Here is a 10,828-nt window from a genome sequence, read left to right on the forward strand (position 1 = left end):
CCAATCTACGTCTACAAACATGTAACGATACTACAAACATGTAACATGATACGATTCAAACCATTTTCCAAACACACCATGGGTGTACTAGATTTGAACAACCCAAAGTCATATTTCTGAGTAGTAATTAATGAGCCGTGTTCTTGAGTAAAGTTATTAGACATTGTTCGGCTTATTACATAGCTTTAAGGCCCGGTATGCACCATACCAAATGAAGATGTCGTGATAAGCGAATCCGGTATAGTGTAAACGCAGCGTAAGCTGCGTGACGTTTCGCAAAGTGCTCGTAAGCTCTTATTAGTACTGTCGTCATTCAAACAAACGATATAGCATTATTACACTGCACTGTGTCATATGCAATATTTCTAAAGAACTCCTTCGAAAGTGTTGCACCAAAAATTGCGTTTAATAAACCAGGTGCTATAAATTTATGATGCTAATGCTTTGCCATATGTAAAATTTTGACATAAATATAATTGCACTGTCACAAAGCATTCAGATTAATTAAAGGCGTTAATTAAGACATATTGTTTAGTGTGTCAAAACTCTTGTAAATAAATACATCGCCAAACTTTGGTTTGTTGAAAAACATTTGCTAGTTAAAACTATGTACTTCAGACATAAGTATCAACTTTTTAAATAGTTCTGTGTGATTGTGGAAAACTATTACACGATACAAAGCTCTGACTTTGATTTGCAGTCTTGGTTAATTAATAAATATTGAAATCTTAAAATGTAGATTGTATAGAAGTGCAAAACGGAACTCGTATCGCAAATATGTTAATTTGTTACAAAATAGCATTTACTTTCATCGGTGGCGTAGCTAGGAAAAATAGTCACTCCCGCCAATCCATCTCGCGCCGGAGGCGCCACCCCACTAGGGGGGTCCGGGGGCATGCTCCCCCGGAAAATTTTGAAATCCAGAGCCTTGGAAACAGCATTTCCTGCGATTTCGAGGGCGAATTATTTGTTGTACAATAATTTATAAAAACCCATTTTTGTTAACTGCATTCTTAATGTGGCAATCGTTGTAACTGCAACTAGTTAAAAAGGTACTAAAGGTGGCACAGAGAAACGTTACGCAGGAGACAATTTTCCCCTAAAACATAATTTACTCATCAGTGCCCCTTTTTAAACAGAAGAAATTTTTATTAGCAAAAAAAATAATATAGTATACGACACTTCTAAAGTGCATAGAGAGAGATTTTTCTTAGCATTCTACTTGTTAGTTTAAACTTGTTTAGATTGTTGCAAGTAGACAGGGATGGCTTTATTCTTTAAAGTTATGCTTAATTTTCTCAATGAAGTACCATGTATTACACGAACAAATATCAAAACACATACTATACTCATCATTTATAAAGAAAGGTTCATGAGTCAATTGCTTAAATTGTCCATCAAAGTGCCAAGATCATATCTTCATTTAATCAATTAATTATATTACAAATACATCTACTTGTTATTTTTACTCAAGATTTTTAACTTATTAAAATATTAACATGAGTACAAATAGTATATTAATCCTAACACGGTTTTTTTAATTTGCACAAGAAACACATGTAACTTGGACGAGATTTGAACTTACACCTTCGGGATACTAGTCAACCGCTCTAACTGTTGATATACCAAGCCCACAGGGATTGGAGACGAGTCAAATCTGCTTTAAACTGCGTATGGATGAGAGATTCTTGCCACTATAGCAGTTTACTGGATGGCACCGTGTTTCGACTATATTCCAAAGCCTTTATCTGAGTATATTTACAATATATTAATCCTTATTATATATATTAGGATTACGAATAAAATAATTTTTTAGTATTCAAATCCATCAAATGGTTGCCCCAGAGTCCAGACAAAATACAAGCAAAAGTGGATGCAAATATCAATGTATTATAGAAGAAATTGTGCTATTTCTTATTTGTAATCAATATATATTAGTATGTCACTCTTATGTACTCGTGTGGTGTTTTAGTCACGATCGCTATTATTATATTGTTCTATTAGACATTTTTATATTTTATCTTTAATATGCATTTTTGCAATGTCATTACAAATAAGACATAATCTAGAAGCTTGCTTGCATGCGCTAGAAGCTTGCTTACATGGGTAAACACATATTTTAGAACGGCAACCGCGATTGTTGTTGTTGTGGATAAATATATCTAGCTGTAACATACTGTATTGCGTTTGGGATGTAGGTCACAAAAATCACTATACTTCCCATTACATATTATACATACATGAGTAGTTTAGACCTACGAGTATAACCCACGAGGAGACATAGCTTACCGAGTTAGGTTGACAAGCTAAAAAATACCAGACGAATATCTTGGCTTTTTTGCCATAATTATCTTTTGGCTTCTGTGCCGTTAATCCATTTTGGAACACTATTGTGAGTCATTGTTGGACTCACGATCACTCAAGAATAAAGACTCTCGGTTGTACTCAGACAGAGGAGATAAGTTTTATTCATACTTGTTAATATTATTGTTAAGACACTTATAAACTTATACAATTACGCGCGGATAAATAAATTGTTTGAGGAATACAATTGGTTGACACTATCTTTGATGCATGTGGAAATAGAGCCAAAATAAATAGCTATTCTTTCGGGACCATGCACGTAACATATACCCTAACCTATTTTATCAAAAAGTTTTCTTCCAAACCATTTCGAACTAACAAAAACTAATGTCATATTTCCTCCCTATCAATGACAGATTCCTGAGTAGCATGGGTGAACCACAACTTAGTATGTGCCTGTCAGTTTTAAATATCAGCATTAAACAAAAAACAACAAACTTTGACTTAAAAAGCATGAGCAGCTGACAACTTAATAAACATATAACAAGAAACAGTTTCCGAAGGAGCAAAACATCTTGAGATTGCAAAATGTGAATCAAAACAAGACGAGAAGTGAACTGTAAATTTTCGACTTTTTTTAAAGACATCCTCAGACAGAATGATATTTAAAACCATACATACACATAGATATTTATAACGCATGAAATAGGTAAACGGAAGTAAGAATAAGAAATTAAATAGTGTGATATTTACAAAGGCAGAGTTGGAAGAGGTGTAGTACTTCAAAAGGATGAATTGAAACTGCCGATGCGAGTGGTAAAATAAGTGTAGTATAATTTATAAGAAGAGCTGTAATTCTTTGCTAGGCTTAAGTCCCGTGTTGAGAAAAAGTTTCTTACGTTTGATGAGAAGTGCTTCAAGAAAAACAAGAATGTAGTAGTTGTTAGATTTGGCTGAGTCAAGTATTTTTTAGTTTTTGGATACAAAGTTTTCTACAGGAGAGGGAGTTCTGGGATGTAGAAGGATATTATCGAGTTGTGAGAACTGGTTTTGTAGAGTCGCCTGGAGTTGAGCGTTTAGCACTCAAAGAAATGCTAGCCAACTGTACTAGAAGAAAGTCTGGTAGCATGTTCTTTGAGCCATACAGGCAAGCAACTTTGTGTCATGCAGATGTATTTTCTACCGCATCCAGGGCAAGTTATTTTGTATACAAGCTTACTGTGAGAAAGTGAAGTTTGTCCTTGTTAGAGACAAAATTGGACAGGTTTTTAGTGTCATAAATAGTAACAAATTTCACCGGTTGAGAAAAATGTTGTTGTATTTTCTTAAAACAGGACTTTAAGAGGAAATCGTCACTTACGCCAAGATAAGGAATACAAACTCTGATTTTAGGTAGATTATCATCAATGGAAGAGCGGTTGTCGATGGGAATAGAATCATTGTACTTGGATTTTAGTTTTTTATCTAAAAAGTTTTCAACACTGTTAGGATAACCGTGTGAAGACATGTAAGATTTGAGTATTTCAATTTGACAGTTGAAAAGTGTTTTATTGCTACAAATTTTGAAGGGACGGTGGTAAAGAAAATTTAACCATGCAATTTTTTGATGAAATGGTTCGAAGCCAAAGACTGACCAGTGTGGGTGTCTCTTCGTTAAATGACAGTTCCATCAACCGAAATTTTTCTACCTAGAAAATTAATTATGCCATCGCGAAATGTATCAACTGTGATTGTGAGTTTGGCATCAAAACTATAAAGTTTCGATAAGACAGTGGAAATATTGGAGGGTTTGATTAGAGCAAGCGTGTCATCAACGTAACGGTTGTAGAATTTCATTCTGCCATCATTAATGAGATCGGAAAATATTAATTTTTCAACTTCGGTAAAAACTATATTAGCAATGAAAGGTCCTATCGAGGAACCCATAAAAACGCTGTATTTTTGGGTATAAATGGTGTTGTTAAAAGAAAAGGCTATTTTGTTAAAGAAATCTAATATGATTTTTTTAATGTAGACTTTTTTTAAATTGTTGAAATTATGTGCTCATCGTAAATGCAGTCTAAAATTATCTTGACTGTATGAGACAACGGAAATTTGGTAAAAAGGCATTCAACGTCGAATGAAAAAAATTGATAGCCTCCAGCGAACAGATGTCTACGAATGTTATTAATATTAGTTAATGTGTCAAAAAAGTCAGAAAGACAAAAATATTAGAGTGAGATAATATAATAGGGAAGATAAAAATTTGCCAACTTTGTAGTGAGGAGTGTTAGCAGTGTCAGCTATTGGTCTGAATTTTGGTAAAGTATCATAATACTTGTGTGTCTTTGGTAAACAATGTACTCTACTAAATTATGGTGTAACAGGTTTAGCATGGTCAAATTACTCGTCAGTAATTTCACCAGGTTTGTTGAGTAGGTAGTCTTGAAGAGAATGAAGTCTGGTCAATGTCGGGTCGTGATCCTATTTCTAAAAATTAGAGGTGTTGGAGAAGAGGTATTCGACAGAAGATGTATAATCAGAATAGTTTATAAGTACAATGCCATTTCACTTGTCATGCTTGAGAATGGCGAAAGTTCCGGTTAAATGGTGGAGAACATTTCTCTTCGTATGCCCTTACTTAAATTTATTTAGGTCTAATCCATAAATTGTAAGTAAAAAAGCAAAGTGAGTTTTCAACCTTATCTTCAAAATATCGTCCTTAAAGTCCTGTTTTAAGAAAATGCAAAGACATCTTTCACAACAGGTGAAATTTGTTACTATTTATGACAAAAAAAACCTGTCCTATTTTGTCTCTAACAAGAAGAAACTTCCTTCACTTTCTCGTAGTAATATTGTATACAAAATATCTTGCCCTGGCTGTGATAAAACCTACATCGGTATGACACCAAGATGCCTGTCTGTATGGCTCAGAGAACATGCAACCAGACTCTCTTCTAGTGCAATTGGCTAGCATTTCCATGAGTGCGAAAATGCTTACTTTCTGGCGACTCTTCAAAACCAGTTTTCACAACTCAATGATCTCCTTCCACCTCACAGAACTCCCTCTCCTATAGAAAACTTTGTATGCAAAAACTATAAAATACTTGACTCAACTAAACCTTTTCTCAACACGGGACTTAAGGCTAGCAAAGAATTTCAAATCTTCTCTTAAATTATAATACACTTATTCTACCATTCGGTGGGCAGTTTCAATTCATCCTTTTGAAATACTACACCTCCTCCAACTCTGCCTTTGTAAATACAGCACTATTTAATTTCTTATGCTTACTTCCGTTTACTTATTTCATGCGTTGTAAATATCTATGTGTACGTTCAGTTTTAGATATCAATCTGTCTGAGGATGACCTTGAAATAAAGTCGAAAATTTACAGTTCACCTCTCGTCTTGGTTTGATTCGCATTTTACAATCTCAAGATGTTTTGCTTCTTCTCAGTTTGTTTAAACTTTGACTTGTTTTCTGACTTTTTTGCACGAGCTTAAAGCAATAATAGATCTTGGCAAAGCTTGCTGCTATTATAATTTAAATACTAATTAGATGTATTTCCAATACTACGAACTTAATTGCATGACAAAAAAAAGATAAGCTCATTGGCTTTATATATACAAGCAAAAATCTTTTTCTATTGCAATATTTTTACACTTATATATGTAATTTAAGGGAAAACACTTAAATGCTACGTCGTTTAAATATAATAAAAGGGCCAAGTTAAACAAAAATTGTTGCATTTTCTTTAAATAGCCAACAAAACTTTTAAAACACCTGATAGCCGCAGTAATAACACAGTGTTGACACATGCGGTCATAAGCAGTAATAACGTTCGTTTCGCCGTTCTGCGTTTTATATATACTTGTGTTTTATAAATGCTTGAGATTATACTAGAATGAAGTAAAAGATTGACATTGGTATCTTCATTAATAATAATTGAAGCATTCTCTCAGATATCCACTTATATAGACTTTGAGATTGAAGATAATAATACTATCGATAGAAATAAATCATTATATTGAAACTTACTTTGAAAAATTTCACTGACAAGTGAAAGGTGATAAACTGGACGACTTTTTGTCGAACGAAAAATATGATATGGCTTGACACGTACAAGAACAATATTACACAATAAATATTGTAACGGAAGTGTCACTCGATGTCGGAGCCTTTGATGTTCGTGTCCCCTTGTTTGAGTTCTACAATCCGGATATTTTAAACGGCGGCCATTTTTCCAGCCGGATGAATGCAGCCAGATAGTAATATAAATAAAGAGTTCTAAGGAAAGGTTTTGGCAAATGAACCCAAATAGTTCTATCAATTTGCCTTTTTTTAATGTTTTTTTTTTTTGTGGATGCAGTTAACACATCAAGCTTTCAACAATTTATCCATTAATGTGTGTGCATTCTTTGAAATGCAATTTACACATTTTTCTTTATGATATGAATAAAACAACGCATTTCAAAAGACCTATAGTACAAATTAATGATTAAAAACAATTTAAAACACATATAGTGGCATGCATTTTAAGCAAAGCTTTGTACGATGTACAAGAAGTTATCTGTTTTGAGTTACGCGTCATATATTCAACATGCAAGCAATACCGTGTAAAATATCTGTCGAGTCGAGTATTCTCAAACTTGAAAAAAATGAAAGACGACAGCAATCCTTTCTATTTTGAGTTAATCGCCGTAAAACGTACATGGCAAATTAAAAAAAGTCTCAGTTTCAAAGCTTTAAGTGTACGCCTTTGTCTTTAATTTGGTCAGGTTTTAGAGCGACAATTTGGTCTCTCTTTGTTTTCAACATGCAGTTAAGTTTAATACGAAATGTGAAGTAACACCATACTCTTTGTTGGAAAATAGCGGTCTTCTTCCTCACAACATTTACTCATTTGTCCAGACGCCAACTACATCTCACACCCTTTCTCACTTCCTGACGTTGATTCCGAGCCCGATCTCACACACGTGCCACTTAATCCTTGTAATTTCATTCCTAGTAACATCAAAATCTTATATCGCTGTAAAAATAATAATCCTAATCAACTTCTCATCTTAGAAGCACTTTTGATAAAACGCAATATGCCACAGCTTAATACTGGTCTTAAAGCTTGTAAGAAACTATCTCTATTTTAATGTAAGTATACTGCCTGATTGTTCAGTCTTATAGTTTTCTAATTACATAACTGTCAATTCTGCTTGTAAATATATAAACGTTTCGTAGCCAGCATTGTAAACCATAAGTCTTATGATGTCTTTGGAATAAAGACGAAATATTACAATATCCTTTGTTTCAAACTCTTGTAATATCTTGAATATCAAAAAAACGAGATATCCCTCTTCGGAATTTGTTTTATTTTGTACTATAAGAGCTTTAACAGATACCCAAAATTAATCGTTATATAAAGACCACCAGATTAAAACGGACACATCTCAACAACAGAAATGGCAAACTTTATTACTTCAACAGTTGGGGAGATTTGTTTTACATTCCCAAAGGGTTATCAAAGAATTTCATCTGTTTTCTTTGAAAATCGTGCATTTTTATAAATAGCTGTGGTGACTAGGTCCATTTTTTTTTTATCTAAAACGCACGTTAATGGAAACACGGTTCTCAAAACTTTGATGACGGAAAGATAGTTTGGGAAGCTTGTAATTTTTACATAAATTTCATCCATCAAGCGAAACATCACGGCGAAATCGTCAAAACCAGTAGACATAATTTCAGAAAAATTCTTATTTCATTTTAAAAACATTTGACCAAATGCTAGAAATGTACTAAAAATAATCTGTAAATGTGTATATTTTATATGTTTTCTTAGTGTTCTCAAAATTTCTTCTTTTACTCGCGGCGTCGTCAGGGAAAACATTGACACTCTTGGAAAACAAAATTCACTCTTTTTCTCCGGAGATATATTAAGAATATTTTATTATTCACTAAGTAAACAATGTCGGTTTTCATTGGTCAACTACCTGCAAATAAAATATTCAATAACACTCATCGTAAACACTCGCCCCTACCAACAACGCATCTCAACCAAAGAAAATTATGCATTCAACAAGGCATTCATCTAAGATCTTTGTTCAGTTATTCTTCCTGGTACTTTACGATAAAACAACAAGACTTAAATGCTAACTGGGAAGCATGGAAAGACCTTTATTTTGCAGCGGTCAACGAAAGTATTCGCAAGTACCGGCATAGAAGAAAAATCATCGCTCCATGGATTACGAACGGTTTAATTAAATTGTGCAGAAAAAAGAAACACCTTTATATAAAAAAACAAAAAATTCAACAATGAAAATCACTGGGCCGCCTATCATACTTTGAACAATTCCTTGAAAAGTTATACAACTCAGCCAAATGAAGACATCGTGAGGCACTCGCAGATAAATTGCAGATAGAGAATAATTCCAAGCCTTTTTGGAGCTACATGCGTTCAAAAAGAGAAATAACTAACGAACTAAAGGTCCTAAAAGATGGAAGTGTAGAAATTGCTGGGGATCAGGAGATTGCACAACATATGAACGCATATTTTGCATCGATATTTACACAAGAAAAAAAGTCTCTATCGGAATTTGATCATGTTCTCAATGAAAAGTTGTGTAATGTATTATGCACACCTAGCGAAGTGGAAAGTCATCTGAAAAACCTAAACATGCACAAATCGCAAGGTCCTGAAAAATTATCGCCTCGTATGCTAAAAGAATGTGCACTGGAAATATCTACGTCACTTTGCAACTTATTTAACATGTCGTTCCAATCCGGCTCACTACCCAACGATTGGAAAATCATACACGCTATTCCAATTAATAAAAAGGGACCAAAATATAGAAACGAAAACTAACGCCAGGTCGCTAACATCTATCATCAGTAAAACGGCGGAGAAGGTTGTAAAATCGAGAGTTGTCTCATTGTGGATGGAACACCAACTTTTAAACCCAAGCCAATTTGGATACCTGGAGGCCGATCGAAAGTGTGACGACTTTAAGTTGTTAAAATGACTGGTGCTTAACAAGAATTCGTGGAAAGTGTCTGATGTAATATTTCTGGACCTGTCAAACGCGTTTAATGATGTCCCTCATAAGCGCCCACTTTTAAAACTCAATAGGTAAGGGATAGATGAGCAGCTGCACCTGTGGTTCAAGAGTTTCTTGACCATTTGAAAACAAAGAGTCACAGTGCGTGGATCGTACTCGAATTGTTCACCAGATAGATCTTGTGTCCCCCAAGGCTCAGGACTGGGACCGGTTACGTTCGTTATTGATGTGAACGAAATACCTGGCATTATCAAATCAACTGCTAATTTATTTGCTGACAATACCAAAAACTACCGACAGATAAATAATATCGATGCTTTACAGATACATCTGACAACCCTCGACCTATGGGCGTATTGATGGCAGATGAAATTTAATTCTACGAAATGTGAAGTCATGAAAATTACACATAACAGAGAGAAAAAGTCCACGCGTTACAACATATCGAGTACAGTGTTGAGGATTGTATCTAGTTACAAAGATCTTGGAGTTATTATGACTAGTGATCTGAAATGGTCAAAACATGTTGAACAAATAGTTCACAAAGCAAATAAGGTTCTTGGCTTACTTAAACGCACATTAGGCGTTAAATCAAAGATATTTTTTTAAACTTGTACAAAACCTTGGTTTCTCCAGTCGTGGAATATGCCTGCTGGTGTGGTCACCACACCTCATCAAAGACAACGATTAAATTAAGAAGATATAGTGAAGAGCCTCGCAAAGTGCTTTAGGCCAAAGAAGGCAAGAGATGGAATACACGAAGAAGTGTAAAATTCTTAAATGGAGCTCTTCGTACAAAGGAGAGATTTCCTTTCCTTAGTGGAATGTTATAAAACTGTATTCAATCTAAATGGATTGAGTTTCAGCGACAAATTTGAACTTTGTAAAAAACTAAACCGAGATCTAACCACACATATAAACTACAACTCAAACTCGCAAAACTCAACTGTTACAAAAATTTTTTCTTTGTCAGAATTATTAAACACTTGAATATTCTTCCTATTTATTTATTTCATTTTTGAGACAGCCCTAACGTTCGTGAGTTTAAATCAAATTTGAAGAAAAAAATGAATATATTTTGAATCGTCACTTAATAATTGATATTTAGCTGTTTCTTATTTTGACTTTTTTTATTAACTAGTTCAGTAGGATTTTTTAAATAAATAGGAGACCCTTAATATAGGGCCAACTTCTGGGTTTCCTTTTTCTTAATAATTATGTATTTACATGTTGTTCTGAAATAAAGTATTGTATATGTTAAATAATTGTCAACGATCTGCAATTATGACGTCACATTACAAATACTTCTCGATATCTGAAGTATGACGTCAATCTACAAATATACGTTTGCAAAATTATCGACGCAAATACAACAAAATAGTAGCGACCTTTGACACAGTTTCTAAAAACGATATGCAAAAACACTAAAATAGACGAAGCTGCTTTTCAACATATTTACAGCATATTTAAGCAACATCATGAACTTAAAATAACCGTT

The 10,828-nt window shown here is 33.9% G+C and overlaps 1 pseudogene; it reads left to right on the forward strand.

Moving 5' to 3' along the window:
- Nucleotides 1-8,723: 8,723 nt before the first annotated feature.
- On the forward strand, nucleotides 8,724-10,352 carry LOC124457040 (annotated as a pseudogene).
- The last annotated feature ends 476 nt before the right edge of the window (nucleotides 10,353-10,828 follow it).

This window comes from Xenia sp. Carnegie-2017, unplaced genomic scaffold, assembly GCF_021976095.1.
Source record: "Xenia sp. Carnegie-2017 unplaced genomic scaffold, XeniaSp_v1 HiC_scaffold_6, whole genome shotgun sequence".
Lineage (NCBI taxonomy): Eukaryota > Metazoa > Cnidaria > Anthozoa > Malacalcyonacea > Xeniidae > Xenia > Xenia sp. Carnegie-2017.